General features: G+C 38.2%; 1 protein-coding gene across 5 annotated transcripts in view; it reads left to right on the top strand.

Moving 5' to 3' along the window:
- LOC129757316 (FH1/FH2 domain-containing protein 1) overlaps window positions 1–18,591 on the top strand; it is a 411,337-nt gene that overhangs the window by 66,444 nt on the left and 326,302 nt on the right. Inside the window, exon 1 of one of the 5 annotated variants that reach the window (XM_055754500.1) lies at window positions 10,563–11,431. The exons of the other annotated variants lie outside the window; for them this stretch is intronic. The gene's annotated coding sequence lies outside the window, so the exon portion shown is untranslated. Of the gene's footprint in view, window positions 1–10,562; window positions 11,432–18,591 lie in introns of those variants that run through there. 5 annotated transcript variants of the gene reach the window in all.

Here is an 18,591-nt window from a genome sequence, read left to right as displayed (position 1 = left end):
TATACGTCTGCGAATCTATATTCAAGTATCTCAGGAAGGGTTGTTTTAGTAAGGGAGAGGTTTGAATCAGGAGCCATTTTTGGAAAATGGTGCGATTTTGGTTGACCTACATCTCCTTTGCTCCTAGACATTTCCTAAGGAAATTCCTTATAATACTACGAGGTGTTTTAATTAGGAAATTTAAAAAGATTTATGAACTCTCAAATAATTAAAAAAGCAACCAATCGAATTTTCTACAAGCTAGCTGTTTCCCTCACTATAATCTCTAGCTCATCAATGACTCTTGAAATAACAAATAGCCACTAAAAACGTGAAATGAAGAATCAAAAAGTTATAGATGATGCAATTTGGAAACATGTTGAATGTTAGGAATGCTTTGCAGAAATTGCCTTTGAAAAACTTTGCGGCTCGTTGCCAATCTTTGCTTCATATTTTTGTAGTTTAATACTTTTTGGTTATTAAAGTAGATAATTTTGATTTTTCTAAAATTATTTTCAAACGTGCCACTTTAGAAAGTGATCTTTTAAAGAAAAAAAAATCAAAAATAAGGAAAAGTTACTTAGCTTTCAATTTCTGTAGCAGTCTAGGTCCGTCTGTCATATTTGTTATCCATTCACACCCAGTGAAATTGTTGAAGTAGGCGATATGGTACGTTCACACCAAAACACTTCTACACGACCGCACGAAACGAAAGAAAATGCACGAGGGACGTTTTTTAAGCGCACTTTAATAAGATTTCGGCCGTTTTCTGTTGTCCCTCAATTATCATTATCTGTAGTACTTCACTCTTAGTGACTTTACTTCACACTCCACGCACTTTGAAAAATGAAAACCTGCTGAACCAATCGGAAACCGCACTAAAATAATCGAAACAGGAGAACCCTAACGCACAACACCGATTCGGAATTCAACTCGGGGAGAAAACATTTTCTTCATTTCTGCAATCAGACGAAAAACTTTTCTGATAAAAACTTTTCTGATAAACCGAGCTTCACTACAATAAGAAATTATTAGATATTAAAAATTTTCATTTTCCCCGAAAATTCAAGCGCAAAAAAATTCACTAGCGAGGAAAACACGACCGCACTCGACCAAGGCTTGCTTAGATCTTCAGTACCTCAATTTGGTCTTAAATTGATATCAAATTATCATTAATGAAACCTTATTGATGCCTAATTTTGCTTTCGCTGATGCTATCGTTTTGTTGTTGACACCTAAATCTGGTTTCAGTTAGCTATCGATTTGGGCATCAAAGTCTACTCGGGGATGCAATAGCACAAATAAAATCGTCACCAAAATACCAAAAAATGATTCAATCAATCTTATAAAAGTAGAAACTTTAAATGTATGGGAAGAAGATTATAAGAAAATATCAGAAGAAAACGGAAGACAACATTACAAAATTTTACAAAAAGTGACACTAAAACCTTGGTTTGAAAAACTTAAACTAAATACAAACCAAACAATAACAGCAGGAAGACTTATAAACCTTTCACACTCTAACTAAGGACAGATTAAACACTTGGAAAATAGAAACCAATAATAAATGCGACATTTGCGGGGTAACAGAAAACGCAGAACATATACTCTTTGACTGTTACAGATATACAAACAACAGAACAAATTTCCCAAAACTTATACCTAACGAAGACATCACGCAATTGATAAAAAAAAAACAATGATGGCGAAACTTACAGGGAAATAAAAAAATTTTTTAAATATAAATAAAATAACATTTTAGACACTATTATAAATAACATTTCTCTAGAAGTACATTTCTTAGAGTAAATTACACTGATCACTGATCACTCGTGTAAAAATAAAATTTCGAAATAAATAAATCTTAAAAGAGGCACATTGAGCCCATTGTGCAAACTTTCGTGGTTTGAAAACAACATAGTTCACTAGAATGAACTGGCCATACGGAGAAAAGAAGAAGAAGATTAGGACTTTTTTCTCAGTCTTAATCGAAATAAGACTTTGAGGCTGTGACCGTCGATGACGGTTTAACTTTTGAAGTAAATTTTAGAGACCGTTCAAATTCCAGTTCCAACCTTGTTGAAGTGTTGTTGAAGTTAATTTCAAGTTAAAACCGAAGATTTTCCGGTATCAGCCCTACAAGACGTAGAAATTTTCAAGAGGTCTCAAACCCTCATTTCAAAAGTTTATTTGTCCTGTCTTCCTGGAATGCTGTCGGCCACTCATACTAATCGGGGATGGAACCTTCGGAATCATTTATTGATGTTTGGTATCCAGAAAACGTCAAAGCTAAGCATTCACATATTTTATTTATAATCAGTTGATCAAAACTTGTAAATGCAACTTAAATACCAAAATGTTGTCAATGTGAAAAAATATTCACAAATATTCGTGCCACATTATAATGATGCAAAAAAACATTTCGCAATTTTGATAGAATGATTTTCAATGTTTTTAAACTAATCGTTATTTCACCAATTCAAAATAAAAGTTTTATCAGTACTATTACAAAATTGGTCCTTTTTGGGTAAAAAAAATTAACAGTGATGGACTTATTCAATAACTTGTTTAGAATTTCAATATATCTCATAATTTTTTCCTTATTAAAATGTTCGAAACTTTTAAGCGATCATTATTCATTTATATCATGATTAAATCATAAACAGGCCTAAGTTAAATCTCGATGTTTTCGATCAAATGCGAGAAATCGTTACATGAATAGTTCAACCATAAGTGATGAAAAAATTAACATAGTTTTTATTCGCTTCATTTCTCTTTTGAAAAAAGGGAAAAAAGTTTTATTTGGTCTTGATTTCTCCAATAATACCATTCACTTTTTTTATTTCAATCTATTTCTCAATTTTTCTCCAAAATATTTGAACTTTTACACTTTTCATACGTTTTTAAATTCCTACATAAATATGATTTAGAACATCAGTTCGAATATCATTTCGAACTTTGAATTATGTGAGCTTCCACTATAACAGATACAGATGAAGATGGAAATCAAGTTTATACGATTCACTTCGAATGTGTTTTATTCATAATCACTTTTCAAAATTGTTGTTTCTTATTTCGCTAAAATGTTTAAATAAATAAAAAATATATTTCAGGAGTTAGGCTATCAGCATAACACTAGTCAAAAGTGTTTACTAATTATTTCCTTTCACCCACATTCCCAACCAAATTTTTGCAAGGATGGAGAGGTGACATCGGTCCTTAGGCAAAAAGTTGTTCTTTTATCCCTTTCTCATTTTTCCTAACCAATCTTTTGTCTACTAGGACGTGGCCGGCGCCGTGATTGATGTTTAAAGAGAGAGCATCAGTTTTGTGCATTGTGAATGTGTTGCCAATCCCAGGTTCCGTTCATTTGACCTTTGAACAAAATTGATGGCCTCTGTCAATCACGAGGTAGCATTGCAGTTCTAGCACTTGCGAAATCAGCGTTTTTCCCTACTCGCGCCTGCAACAAATCATTAACCTAGGGTTGCCATCCGTCCCGCAAAAGCGGGACATGTCCCGCTTTTTTGTTGAATGTCCCGCTGTCCCGCTTTTTCCTCAAAATGTCCCGCTTTTTTTCATGGAAAACTTTTAAAAAGGCCACTGACCTACACTAGAAAAATCTAACTTTATCCTCAATTTCAGTCTTCGTCTTTTCTCTCAAAATAAGCCATACAACACAAACAAATTCGAATACGTCTTTTTTTCTCCTCAAAAAAAATATCACTTTTTTAGAGTTCGTTCACATTAGACAATACTGAATAACCCTAATGTTACAGTAAGATTCTTTTCAGTTAAGCGTTTTTGGAGCTCGTTCCCAATGCAATTTTAATAAATTTGGTATAAAGAAAATATTTTTTAAGATGCTTTCAAATGATCCAAATGATGTATCTTAATTTTTCGACGGAATCTTAGTTAAATGTCTATTGATCATAAACTACCTTTTTCGACTCAGTTGCCAAAGTATAAAATGATGAAAGTTTTCTTGAGATTTAAAATTTTTAAAACAAATTTAAATATATTTGTTATTCCACAAAGGATTTTTACGCGATATCAAATCCGCCGTTTACGTATTGAAATACGCCGTTGAAATATTTCTCTCATATAACGTGTTAATTTGCGAAAACTGTGGAAAATAACCGTGTTTATTGCAAAAAACCGTGTAAATAGAAGTCATGTTAGGAAAAGTGAGCAAAATCAATCCGCGTTAATAAAAACCTTAATGTACTTTCTATGAATAACTTTTGCTGATGGTATACATAAGTTCGGCAGTACAATTAAGCTTTTTTTAATAGTTTCTTAAATGTCCCGCTTTTTTCGGCTGTGTCCCGCTTTTTTGTCGTTAAATGTCCCGCTTTTTTCTCAAAGTATCTGGTAAGCCTACATTAACCCAATCCTTCCTGATTCGCGTTTCAGTTGGCGGTAGATCTCCTCCACCGTCGCAGATGATCTGCCGATTATATCTATGTCGTTGGCAAAGCAGATAACTTGACTGGATCTGTTGAAAATCGTGCCCCGCATTTTGCCCGCCGCTCGTCGAATAACACCTTCTAGGGCCTCGTTGAACATCATGCAGGATAGATCATCTCCCTGTAGAAGCACCCTGCGCGATTCGAATGAAATCGACAATTCACCCGAAATCCGCACACAGCACTGCGTTCCATCCATCGTCGCCTTGATCAGTCTGATCAGCTTCCCGGAAAAGCCGTTCTCGTCCATGATTTTCCATAGCTCGTTACGGTCGATCGTGTCGTATGCGGCTTTGAAGTCGATGAATAGATGGTGCGTAGGGACGATGTGTTCACTGCATTTTTGGAGGATTTGCCGTAATGTGAAGATCTGGTCTGCCGTGGACCGTCCCTCCATGAAGCCGGCCTGATGATTTCCCACGAATCTATTTGCTTGTGGTATTAGGCGGCGAAGTAGGATTCGGAACAATACTTTGTAGGCGGTATTGAGGACAGTGATCGGTTGGTAGTTCTCACAGTCCAATTTGTCGCCCTTCTTGTAGATGGGGCATATTACCCCCTCTTTCCACTCCTTCGGTAGCTGTTCTCTGTCCCAGATCCGGACTATCAACCGGTGTAGGCAATCGGCCAACTTGTCCGGGCCCATTTTGAGAAGTTTAGCTACAATACCGTCCTTCCCAGCCGATTTGTTGCTATTCAGCTGACGAATGTCTTCCTTAACTTCACTCATCGTTGGGGTGGATCCTCTACTTCGTTGGCTTTTTTGTCACCTCACGATTGTCTGTCAAGATGCCTTCGTCCTTATCCCGGCTTAATTCGGCTTGCTGCATAAAGCCTTTGCGGATGCGTTGAGTTTCTGATAGAAATCTCGTGTTTCTTGGGAACGATGCAACTCCTTGAGCTCCTCCTCCTCCAGTTGGCGCTTTTTCTCCTGGAAAAGTCGGACTCGCTGACGCTTCCGCTGTCGGTGATTTTCCACGTTTCGACGAGTGCTTCTTTGCACTACTGCCGCCCACGCCTTCACCATCACCGGATGGTGGTCTTACTCGATGTTGGCGCCTCGACAAGATCTGACATTGATGATGTCTAACAAAACGTGGCCGATCTGTGATAACGTTTGGTACGGAGATTTCCAGGTGTACTTGTGTGTGAGTCGGTGCTGGAAAAAGGTACTACGTACGGCCGTTCGTTTGGAGGAGGCGAAATCTATGAGTGTTATGCCATATTTGTTGGTCGGCTGGTGCGCGCTGAACCTTCCATTTGTCGGCTTGAATTCCTCCTTCTGGCCAACCTGAGCGTTAAAATCTCCGATGACGATCTTGATTATCATGTTTTGGGCAGCTATCGTATTCACGCACTAGTGGGTCGATCGGCCACCACCCGATCACGCGCTTTCTCATCTTCCCCATCACTATGAAAGCTGTTCCAGGCTCGTGTGTGTGTAGATGGCATGATGGAACGTTCGTATCCTGTAGCTCTTCCTGCATATCTTCTACATCTTCTACATTTCGAATTTACGGCTCTTCAATTCGTTGGAGAGAATGTGGGCCCACGAAATTTAAAAATCAGCAGTTCCATGTTCCGAGTTTCTAATTGCTAATCTCTTTGTGTCGCGTGGGTTTTTGCCGATATCCAAAATTTTCCTCATTTACGGGCTCGCAAGGCTCGCAGCTAACACCACTATCTCGCAGGACGACAGTTGTGATGTTGCTGTTTTGGGTCACGAACACCACCAGAACGTACACCGGCTCCGATATGGAGAACAGACGCGTACGTAGCCCCCTATTTCAGTCTGTTTTATTTATGCGACCAAAGCATCCACCGGGGTTGGGTTCCTGATCTCTGCTAAGGTTGCTAAGGCTGCTAAGGTTGCTCGAGGTAGAGAATCGGAGCTGTAAGACAAGAGGTGATATGACCACTACCCGAAGGTTGGGTGTATGGGTAGACTGAGTCGATTTGGGGTCATTTTTTAATTTCTCAACCTCCTTTGTCCGAGATCAAGCGAGCACACTATCGCCACTGCCAGCATGAATCATCAAGGCCTACTAAAGGTTAAGCAGTGGGCCACATATACAACGCTCGGCTCGCGACGAACGAACAAGGAAACGAGAAAACATCAAACTGCCTCAAGCGAAGACGGGAGAGAATCAGCTGTAGACGATTTCTCATTCCACCAGCGTCAGCCACCGCGTATACTCGGGCAGCCTTTTTTTGTTCGTGAATTGTAATGTGTCGCCATAGTAAAATTAAGTGTAAATTGTTAAGTTATTAAATGTAGAGTGTTAAATGTTAATTTTTGTGTGGCCGTAATTTGGAACCCCGATGACAACGAAGAATCCCAGGATCATCCCCGAAACCCAGCCCCAGTTTCAATAACGAGAAATGTCATTGTTTCAGTCAAAAATATATTCACGAAATTTAAACAAATATTAGAACAAACATTTATGCTATCACAGAGTGAGTAATGCTTTTGCAACATACTTACAAACAGGAACGATATTGGATACAGCATCGGCCTGGATTTTTGGTAGAATGTACCGCGCTCAATGTGAACACTCTTGGAAGAACTTTTATTACCAGCAGATACCTTAGTACTTTTGTATCGTTGAACTAATCGACTATAGGTACCACTCTTCCGGCATTTTATTTTTTTTTTCTTTTTAAAATATAATCTCTCATTTCTAGCAATCTTGTTTTGATAGAAAAATATACTTTCTGCTAAGATCCTGGTTGTTATGATAATATTTATAAATCGTATTTCGTGTTAAAAAAAATCTTAATTTAGAATTATTTTATGCATAATCACGACAAAATCTGTCAATCACGGCTGATCATCGTATATCGGTCGTTACACGGATTTTTTGCGAATTGTCGTACACAAAGGTCAAGTTCATGTGTACATAAATACGAGTCTCTCTTCTTGTCGTAATAAAATCATGCAATGCATTCAAATACGATAAATAATATGCATGGGCCGCACATTGTAGGCACAGATATACAAAAATGAGTTTAAATATCATTCTATATGATATAATCTGTAAAATAAAATACGACTTCTGGTTGTTTGGGTTATTCTGGCTACGATTATTCATTCGTTTATCGGTTCCCTGCTAATGAGGGTGGCATGGACCAGCGAGCTTAAGAGGAAACCAACTCCTCGTTCTCGAGTAGCGCGTTCTTCTCGCATGCCAGAGTAAAGCAGGACTTGCCAGGGCTGTGTTGAAAATACCGCTTTTAATGTGGCATCACTGGTCTTAATGCCAGTAATGCGTTTCCAATCATATCATCTTTGGTAGGGGAAAGGTTTCCTAAATGGGCCTATCGGGTTAAATGACCCTACGGCTGTTTGATGAAATGGCTGACTAGACAGCTTATCTGACCAATGCATTTTGAGGGTGATACGCTTAGAACATAAGGCAAGAAAGAATTTTATGAATTTATAAACTCAAAAAAATTTAAAAAAATCATACAAGGTTTTGATACATTTTGATGTAATATTTCGACTTTTAAAAATTATACGTAAAGAAGCTTAAAACAAAAACTAGGATGGTTTTTGTTTCTTAGTCAAATGAACTTAAATTAAACATATTTCAGCTTTTGTGGACGTTTAATAATGATTATTTAGTGGAATAATAGAGTGTTTTTGAATGCCCCCATCATGTTTGTAAAATGCCTCCATCCTAAAATAACAGGATAAATAGAATAAATAAATGATTTTTATCACTGAACCTTCAAATCTAAGCTCTGAATGACATCTTAATGAATTGAAGATATAAAGACAGATTTGATAAAGTTTTTCTCATGGATGAACTGCCTCCATACTATGGCAACCCTAACTTTTGTTTATTCCACAAAATTATAATATACATAGATTTTTATAAAACTTCAGCTTTGTCGTACGGAAATTATTACTTTCTAGCAGTTTCAATGAAATTATACGGAAATATTGCCCAAAAAACAGAAATTTTGTTCAAAACATAAATAGGCGTCATATTAAACAACACTTACAATAAAATCGTTTTCTTGGATACAGAAGAAAATTTTAACATAAAAATTACTCCATTGTATAGAAAACAGATGCCTGCACACGTGTTTATAGTTTTTGTACACATATTTGACGTGATATTTGATTAAATCAGTGTTCTGCTTAATAGGCGCATATAGCCCGCTCCTCCCCTACAGTATACTTTTCAGCGCATTTTCGGCACAGAGATTTGCTAAATAGACATTGGATTTTTGCAACCACTTCTATGGATGTAGGGAAACAAAATTAGTACAAAATCAATTAGTATTACATGAATAATTTATTAATCTTTTATTTACTTACGAAATAAAACAAAAATTCTAGTGATTCAATAATAAATTATGTTTTTTTTTTATATTTCAGGTATGTCCAAAAACACTACATCTCAATATTGATCGTGCTCTCCTATAGTAAGTGAAAAGTTTTTATTATATTTTGAATATTAAAAAACAAAAAATAACATAATTAGTTAATGAGGCTATAGGCTACCCTTAAAAATCACCAAAGGAAATCGGGAAACAGGAAATCGGGTTGGTAGAAGTTCTTATTTCTATCAAAGGTCTATCTAAGTCATTTGGTATCCCAAATCCCCATTTCCAAGTCATTCGGGATACCAAATGTCAAAGAAATTACCAAAACGTTAAAAACTTGGTTTTATTTCAAAAATTTCTTTTTTTTCTTTTTTGCGAAAATCGACTTTTAGGATCCGTATTTCTGAAAAATGATAAATAAATCGCGAATATTTAGATTCAAACCTCATGTAACTCATTTGAATGTTTAAAAGGCATTACACTAAGATATTCCATTTGTTTTCCACTAGAGTGGTGCTAAAATAATTTGAAAACCTCAAAAAAGTTTCAATGAAAAATTGCATCAAGTATGGAGTAATTCTGATCAAAACTGAAACAAAAATGCCAAAGCTGAAAATGACAAGTTTGGAGCTTTTTGCGATTTATTTTCCTTGCTATGCGTATTTGCGCATAGGAAATGTTTCTCTGATATAATTTTAGACCCTCTTCTTCTTTCTGTGGTAGAAGATTCAACTTTGTCTGTTTTTACCTCTTCAAAACAGTTTATTTGTGTTGAACAAAAAATGGATATGTGATGAACAGCTTCCTAACTAAAACCAACCATTGTTCATTTTCAACACTTTTTAAAATCTTTTTCTCATCTACGATTTATCTATTTTTCAAAGTTTTTTTCTCAAAAAATATTATATTCACCGATGTAGCCGTCAAAATAAGTATTAACAAAAACTATATTTTTTCTGATTTGATCGAGAAGGGGATATTCTCTCTTTTGTTGCTACATTTTGCGCACTTAAACACCCGGGGTTCATCGATTACACGATCCCCTGTACTCTACCGTATAGAAATTGGGTCTGCTTCGTGAAGGCTCAATATAATGTAAGAGAATTTTGATTGTTCCCTCATAACGGAATTATTGAACGAATTCTGAAATTTGATATCGGTTTTAATTTTTTAAAAACTGATTTAGAACCACCCTCAACCCTCAGTCCAGTGTCCGCTATCACCGGCTTAAATCCAAAACAAACCATTAAACGAGAGATATACACATACGTGTGGCACCAACCAAGCTCACAACGATGCAAGTTTCCAAGAGTGGTCACCTGGTTGGAAGTTTGAAGTCACCTCCACCGATGTGAGTTACCTGCGAGCTACCTGACCAGGTACCAACGGCAGGAAAGCCGGCATTTCAGGTGAACTCGAGCGTCGGTCGTCGATTCGGTCACTTAGTTTTCCCAGGTGCCCAACGTCGTCGACGTCGACGACGCCATCACCGTCCCGGGTTCTTTGGGCATTCTACGCGAAGAGAGAAAAAGCGAAAAGGTAAAAATAACAAAATTCATTTCCAGCCGGTGCGGTGTGTGCCGGTTGATTTTTTTTTCTACGTTTAAAAAAATGCAATTGAAGAAGTCCGAAGCAGGGAAGAAAAAAAACTAGTTTCAAGACCGCGCGCGATCGATATGCTCCGGCTTTGACTCCAACTCAGGGTAGGTGTGCATGAATGGGTGGTTGATGAGAGAGATCCGGAGGTGCCTGGAGAGTTCATCCATCGTTGTTCAGTCATTCTGTTGCGGTGGGTCGGTTGGCCTGGCCTGGTCCCGTGGTGATGCCAGTGTTCACCTTCTTCTGTACGACGGCACAGGCAGAGACAGCAGTGTGTTGATTCACGGATTCGGTTTTTGCGCGAGAATTAAGCCAGTTAGTTGTCGAGTGTTCGTGGTTGGGGAAACTTTAACAGTTTCGCGTTTAAACGAGTTTGAAAAGTCGGAGGAGCTCTATCTGCGTTTTGCGATCGGTCGCGGATTTTTTTTCTGCTGTCTTTTGCTGTTAGAGTTTTCGGTGTTACGTGGAGAAGTGGGGAAGAAGAGGGAGCCAAGACAAGCGCCATCATCTCCAACTAGACCCGGAATTCTTTCGCGTTTCTGTGGGTCGTTGTTCTCCCCGGGAGTCATTTTTGCAACTTTGTGCTGATCCAGTGCTCTAGTTTGGAATTTGTTAAGAGAAGTGACCCTCCCAGTGCCAGTGCCGTGCTGGCCCTCCCCCCAAACTGCACCCGGTGATAATTGAATATCTTAGATCCAGTGCACGAAGTTAAAATCTAGCCCATATTCTGCAGATATTATTCTCTCTTGGGGTGTTTGAGGGCTGCAGCAACTATGCGCCGATGAATGTCGCGGCCCAGTTCGTTTTTTTTGTTCTGCTAAAGTTTAAAGTGCAAGTTTGGCGTTTCTCATTTGATTTAAGTGAACGCAATTGGGGAAGTTTTTGTTCCCTCAAGTGTCTACTAAAGTGCAACGGCTGGTGATTTTATTGGTGCAAATGCAACCGTGTCGTCGTCATTACCCTTAAAAAGTTTCCTCGATTTCACTGAAGCGTTCTTGGAAAAGCTGATCCACCAAAAAGTGTGCATCCTTTATTAATGCTGATTGATGGTAATTAGAGAAATCGTTTAAGTTCAACCGACCGGTCAGAATGAATTCTGACCAGTTGTTGGCGATAACAGAATAAAAAAATTGTTACGTTGTGTGGTTTTCCAAGATGGTTCAACACCTGTTCCTGCTCGAAGATGATGCCGATGATTGGCAAGTGCTGATGGAAAGATGAAAAAGAACCCTCAGGTACCGCAAAAGGGTTCTTGACTCGCAAAGAAGGAACACTTCAATATTCTTCAAAAGATGCTCAAGCAGTACGCTTTCCAATGAAAGGATGTTGCAGAATCGATTATTTGCCCACGGTTCTCCTGTGAGGTGATCAGGAAAAAAAAATTAAAAAAAACAAGAAGCAGCACCATATGGAAATAAGAACCCACTTCTTCCGTTTTGCGTTTAAAGCTACCAAATAAAAAAGGGAAAATTTTCAAAATTTAATTATATTCTGAGAGTGTGGTTCAAAACATGAACCGAAACACAAAGAGTTGTGTGGAAGGAAGCGGTTAGTTTGCTTTATTTTTCTATGCGCTCCTTTCTACATTATCTACATGGTAAGAAGCAACGAGAGTGGGAGTGAGAAAAATAAAGCAGATTATGAAATTCAACAAAGAAACATCTAGGTATCTAATAATGGGATGGAATAGATGGATGGATGGATAATGGAAGAGAGTTGAATGAATTAGATTGGAATAGGGAGCAGCCAGCCACGTGAGTTGAAGGATATTCTTAATTGTTTCCAACAGACTGCATGGGAAAACTTCGTTTCCGTCCATCTATATGGAATCAAGAATTCACTGTATTAATTTATATGAGTTTTCAAAAATTGAAGTAGGAAACATGGGAAAAGAAATTTGTTTTAAACTGTTCTGAACCTTTGAGCAGTAACTTTTTAACTATCTTTATTCCGTAGTGTGAGATTTACTCAAAACAAACTGAGAAGAATTTGAACGGATTTTAATTACTCTTCGTCGAATCTCTCTAAAAACCTACGGAATCGTTTGGATTGATGTTAATACAAAATTCGTTAACGAATGTTTATGTTCCTCAGTACAAAACAACTTTCATTCGAATATGGTTTATGAGGCTAATGAATGACTAACAAAAATGACTCAATCAATAACTGACAACGTTTATAAAGTGTTTAAAATACAGTAGAACCCCGATAACCCGAGATAGTTGAGGACCACCTCGGATAAGTGAAACCTCGAATTACACAAAATACATTGCCAAACCCTATATTTATGCTTCGGTACTGCATACATCCAAACGCATGGCTCGGTAAATATAAGATTTTTTTCATGCTACTTAGTCGACGTTTTTGGGAACTTTCGAACTTAAAGCCCGGTTTACAGTTCGAGTGAAAATGACCGTGAAAAAAATCATATGGGGAATGTGGCATGTTTCATATTTTTAAAATCAGTACTGGACTCCTGTGAAAGTAAAACAAGGTTGCAGATATCAATAAGACTACTTTAAATTTGTTTTAAAAATCGATTTCGTCTCTGTTTAGGATTTGATGCTTTGGAGTAACATTGATCAGCCTCTGTATTGACGGTTTTAACGAGTTTTTTTTATCATAAAGGATACAAAACACCATCTAAATTTCTGTGTATCTTGGTTTAAATTTCTTCGCGGTCCAAAAAAAACAACAACATCGCGGTCCTAAATGTGTTAAGGTCGAACATCAATTCCCCTTTTATTTTGGTCTTCAAACTTTACCGTTTGATAGGGTTTTTAGCCTTTTGTCCTAGACGGGCTTACTCTTGGAAAATGTCCCTATTTTTTTTAATATCAAAATGTTACCTCAAACTAAAATAAAAACTACACCAAATCTATACATTTACTAAGGAAAAAAGTTAAACTCTCACATAAATCAACCTGTTTGCTTCTAAACGCTTTGATTTCATCAGGAAGGATGTTTATTTGCGAGCCTTCAAAAAATAGATATCTCAAGATTTTGAAATAAAATTTTTACTTACATTTCATGTTTTCAAAAACAATCCAAGTTTTTCCCAATTTGAAACTCAACTTCTAGGTTTTTAAACGAAGAAAAAAGTTTTGAGTTATTTTAACAGTAGACTTAGTTTTTGATGATTATCTGGAAAAATTTCATGTCGATCAAAGTTACTCCGGTGATCAATGCTACCCCGTTTTACGGTACATATTTTTAAAATTTCACAATAAGAGAAGAAGTTGAACCTTTTTCACCCATTTTCTATATACACCCATAGAAGAGGTTGCAAAAATCCAATGCCTTTTTAGCAAATCTCTGTGCCGATAATGCTCTGAAATGTGCACTGTGCCGAAGACGGTATGTTTGAAAAACCGTAACTGGCATAAGGACTCGGCTCCCAACCAAAATGATGACCACTACATTCAAGCGAAACAAGAAAAACATTTTATGGGATTTCCTTCCTATTGGATAATTCATCCCCGAAACAAGAAAATAAAAATTAAAACCACAGCGCCGTAGTGAGAATCGAACTCAAGTTACCAATTCAATCGTCTCGTCTTGCCAGTCCGGCATTTTAACCAGTGTACTATTCGAGCTTCATGTAGGACGAGGGATATTTGTCATAGGCTTTCTGTCATCGATCAATCACAAAAAAACGCACAACGGCGGCTTCCCGGCGTTTGGCCTTCTTTCAATGCATTCCTTTGTCTTGCGATGGAAACGGGAAACGGAACGGGAGTGAAGGAACGGGAAACCAATTGAATGAGAACTGTGCTTTGCTTATTGCCTGCTATTACATACACACGCTGCATATACACAGCTGCCAAAGCCGGGCAGCTTGGCCGTTGGTTGGAAGAAATATTTTTGTTGTTGCTTTTGCTACACACGCATAGCTTAGCCGGTAGTTGTTTGCCGGTAGAATGAATTGAAGCAATGTTTTTTTTGTTGCTTTTACTACATACACACGCACAGCTTGGCCGTGGTTGTTTGCCGGCGAATTGAATTGAAGGAATATTTTTGTTGTAGCTTTTGCTACACACGCACAGTGCTCGGTTCGCTGGCTGGCTGGTTTTGGCCGGTATTTATCTATCCTTCTTCGTCTTGTGATGTGATAGGGAGGGACGTGAATTCGTTTTTATTTTGTTTCTTTCAGACATACGCAATTTGGTTAACTTGGGAGTTTAATGCCGGTGGGAGCAAATCGAATCAGCACCGGTCGCGTTATCTTCTTGTACCAATGATGCCTTGTACCAATGATGCCGCCATTGGCACAGAGGCTGATTTGTGGGTGTAAATGTCATTTTATAAATGAAAATAATATACATGTTGTTGAATAGAAGACCATTCTAAGATAGTTTTCAATTATCTGTTTTTTCCTAAGCTTTTTCATATCAGCGCGAGGTTAACACAACGAAATTTTAATGATTCTCATTTTGCAATGTTCTGAAAACAAACATTTGAGATCAGATTTTGATAACTATTGCTATGGATTTTTCAAAACTCTTATATGTTCTATTGTTTTGTTATATTCTGCTGAATAGTATTGCGCAAATTGGAATCGTGTTGTTTTGATTCATCCTGAAATTCATTTATTATTGAAAATTGTGACGAAGAATTTTATTTCAAAATCTCATCTTAGATCTGATATAAAATAATGAAATATGATTCTGAACTCTGGAGATTTTGGAGCTCTACTTTCATTGGTTTGCTATTAAATTTCATGCTCTCATCCTAACCTCATTTAATCTGAAACGAATTGAATAAAATTCAACCCCCTGTGTTTCGAAAAGTAAATAATTATCTTAAAGAATGTTTAAATAAGGCGAAAAATTGTTTTAATATTTCTTGATTTTCCAACATTTTAGAACAATTAAAAAAAAGAAGAATAAATTTCGGATAGCACAAGTCAAAATTCACGTTTTTTCGAAGTGAAAAAAAATAACAGCTTATTTTGATTGATTTGGGAGTGCTGAAGACAAATATGCTTATTCCTAATATTATAATCAGACATCAAAGGCTAACATTTGAAAATATGTATAAAATAATTTTTTTCATTCGTACTTTTTAAAAACTGTAAAATGTTACAAAGATTTTGAAACTAAAGGTTTTGAATCAATAATTAGCTTTCTCGATGGCTGAGAATAATTTAAAATTTCAAGAAAATGGAATGAAATTTGTTTTTTTTTTCACTTCTTTAAAAATCCAGAAATTTGACAAACCAAAAACCAAAGTGTAATTTAGCCAGTTTTGAATACGAAACGTGCTGCATTTTTTAACAAAGTTGTTAAATAAATTCAAATCTTTAAGATACAATTTTTTAAAACGTTCTTTAGTGATTTTCGAAAACCGTTATATTCTTTTCAATGAAATTTTCTAAAAATGACATTTCATTTATTTCTAAAGCATTGCATGTCTGAAACAAGAATATATAGGTAAAATCTCTTCATTAGATAAAGGATAGTGAAAAGGTCCAAAATAGGTTTTTATGTGGTTTTTCATCAATTAATGACTGATTTCAGTAAAACTAAGTAATGTTTAAAAACAAATCATGTTTCATAGCACCAACACTGAAAATTATATCCAAAATCTGACGAAATATTCGAATTCATGATACCAAAATTTTTCAAAGCCTGCTATCGAAACACCTGCATAAAAATACTGTTATCTTGTATAGTTAATATTGTTCTTTAATTTAGAGTCGTTATCAATTGAAATTTTTATAATCTACTTTTTTATCAAATTCAAAATAAGATTATAACTTTAAATTTTCGTTGTTTGAATGATCTGGAAACAATATTGACGATATGATTGGTGTGAATTCAAAAACCAAGCTGAGTGCGAAACCAAAATTTAAAATATGAGTTTTGAATTACGAATACATGAAATTTCATGATTTCATTCATTTTTGAGTTTCATAACTAATTTTACAGTGATGCCTGATTGTGAATTCAAAATCTGGGTTATGATTCTAAAATCGATATTCTTTTATATTTTGTTTTACTTACTTAATGATCCCGCGCCGATCCTCCGGTGCATAGGGCCGTGGTAAAAGACCTCCACTGTTGACGATCCGGAGCCAGCGTCTTCACCTGGTCCCAGTCAAGATTCTCGTCGACTGTTCGGATTTCAGCGGCTAGGCTTCGCCGCCACGAATTTCTGGGTCTGCCTCTTCTTCGATGACCTTCTGGATTCCAATCTAGCGCCTCTCTGCAAATCTCGTCTTCATCTCTTCGCAGCGTATGCCCAATCCATCTCCACTTACGTTCCCGAATCTCGATTTCTAGCGCCTTTTGATGACACCGGCGATGTAGTTCCTCATTCGAGATCCAGTTGCCAGGCCACCAAGCGCGGATGATATTCCGCAGGCAGCGGTTTACAAATACTTGCAGTTTTCGCGTCGTTACCGCATATGTGCACCAAGTTTCGCACCCGTACAGCAATACGGATTTGACGTTTGAGTTGAAGATTCTGATTTTCGTTCGTAGAGAGATCTGGCCTGACCGCCAGAGCAAATCGGACCTTTCTGATCCGGGTTTCGATGTCTTTTCTGGTACCACCATCAGGCGTTATCTGGCTACCAAGATACTGGAAGCACTCCACTTTCTCAACTTGTTGCCCAGCTACCATGAAACTGGAGGGATTTCCTGTGTTGATCTCCATCGACTTGGTCTTTCCGACATTGACTTTGAGACCTACTGCCTTGGAACTTTCGGTGAGGTCGTCGAGTTTGCTCTGCATATCTGGTTGTGTTTGGGCGAGCAAAACAATATCGTCAGCCAGGTCAAGGTCGTTCATTTGCTCCATTGTTGAAGGATTCCACGGCAATCCTCGGTTCGGTGCACAGTCAATCGATCCAATCAGAATCTCATCCATTACGATTAGAAAAAGTAGCGGTGATAGAATACATCCTTGTCTCACTCCAGCAGTTACCGGGATTGGTTCGGACAAGATACCGTCGTGCAAGACCTTGCACGAAAATGCCTCGTATTGTGCTTCGATGAGATGGACTAGTTTCTCTGGGACCCCTCGTCGCCTTAGAGCCGCCCAGATGTTTTCATGGTTAAGTCGGTCGAATGCTTTTTCGAAATCAACGAACACCAGCAGAAGAGAGTCCTGGAATTCGTTGATTTGTTCCAGTATGATTCGTAGCGTAGTGATGTGGTCCACACATGATCGTCCGGATCGGAATCCAGCTTGTTGCCGTCGGAGTGTAGCGTCTATTTTCTCCTGGATCCTGTTCAGAATCACTTTGCAGAGTACTTTGAGGGTTGTACAGATCAACGTTATGCCTCGCCAGTTACCGCACTCTGTCAGGTCTCCTTTCTTCGGGACCTTTACGAGGATACCCTGCATCCAGTCGGCCGGGAATGTTGCAGTATCCCAGATGTCAGCGAAAAGACGGTGCAACATTTGTGCTGATAGGGCAGGGTCGGCTTTCAGCATTTCAGCAGGGATGCAATCGATCCCAGGTGCTTTGTTGGATTTCATGTTTTTGATTGCCGCTTCTATTTCAGCCAGCGAAGGCGCTTCCGAGTTGACGCCATTTATGCGACTTACTGTTGGCGCTTCGAGCTGCAGATTCTGTTGGCCATCGCTATTCGTGACTCGAAAGAGTTGTTCGAAGTGCTCAGTCCACCGTCTGAGCTGATCTGTTCGATCGGTCAATAACTGACCTGCTCGGTCTTTTAGCGGCATTCTTGCATTAGTCCTTGCACCACTGAGGCGGCGAGAAATTTCATAAAGTAATCGGATATCTCCATTGGCGGCGGCTCTTTCCCCCTCTTCGGCTAGGGAGTTTGTCCAGGCTCTCTTGTCTCGTCTACAAGCTCGTTTAACTGCCTTTTCCAGCTCCGCATATCGTAAGCGGGCGGCTGCTTTGGCTGACCCGGTACATGCCAGCTCAATTCCGACTTTCGCCTTTCTCCGATCATCGACCATCCTCCAAGTTTCATCCGACATCCATTCACTTCTTCTTCCACAAACTTTACCGAGAGTACCATGGCTCGTCGTGATAAAGGCATTCTTGATTCCACACCACTGTTCTTCGACTGTTCCGTCTGTCGGCAGCTCCGAGGCTCGGGATTCTAGCTGTTCAACGTATGCCCTTTTCACCTCTGGATTCTCCAACCGGCGGACGTCGTATCGACACCCGACTTTCTCCTCGCGCCGTTGGACACGCGCAACTCTCAGTCGTATCTCGCCAAGTACG

This window comes from Uranotaenia lowii, chromosome 3 (genome assembly GCF_029784155.1).
Source record: "Uranotaenia lowii strain MFRU-FL chromosome 3, ASM2978415v1, whole genome shotgun sequence".
Taxonomy (NCBI): Eukaryota; Metazoa; Arthropoda; class Insecta; order Diptera; family Culicidae; genus Uranotaenia; species Uranotaenia lowii.
The sequence above is the reverse complement of the archived record's forward strand: the minus strand, read 5'-3'. Positions and strand labels throughout refer to the sequence as shown.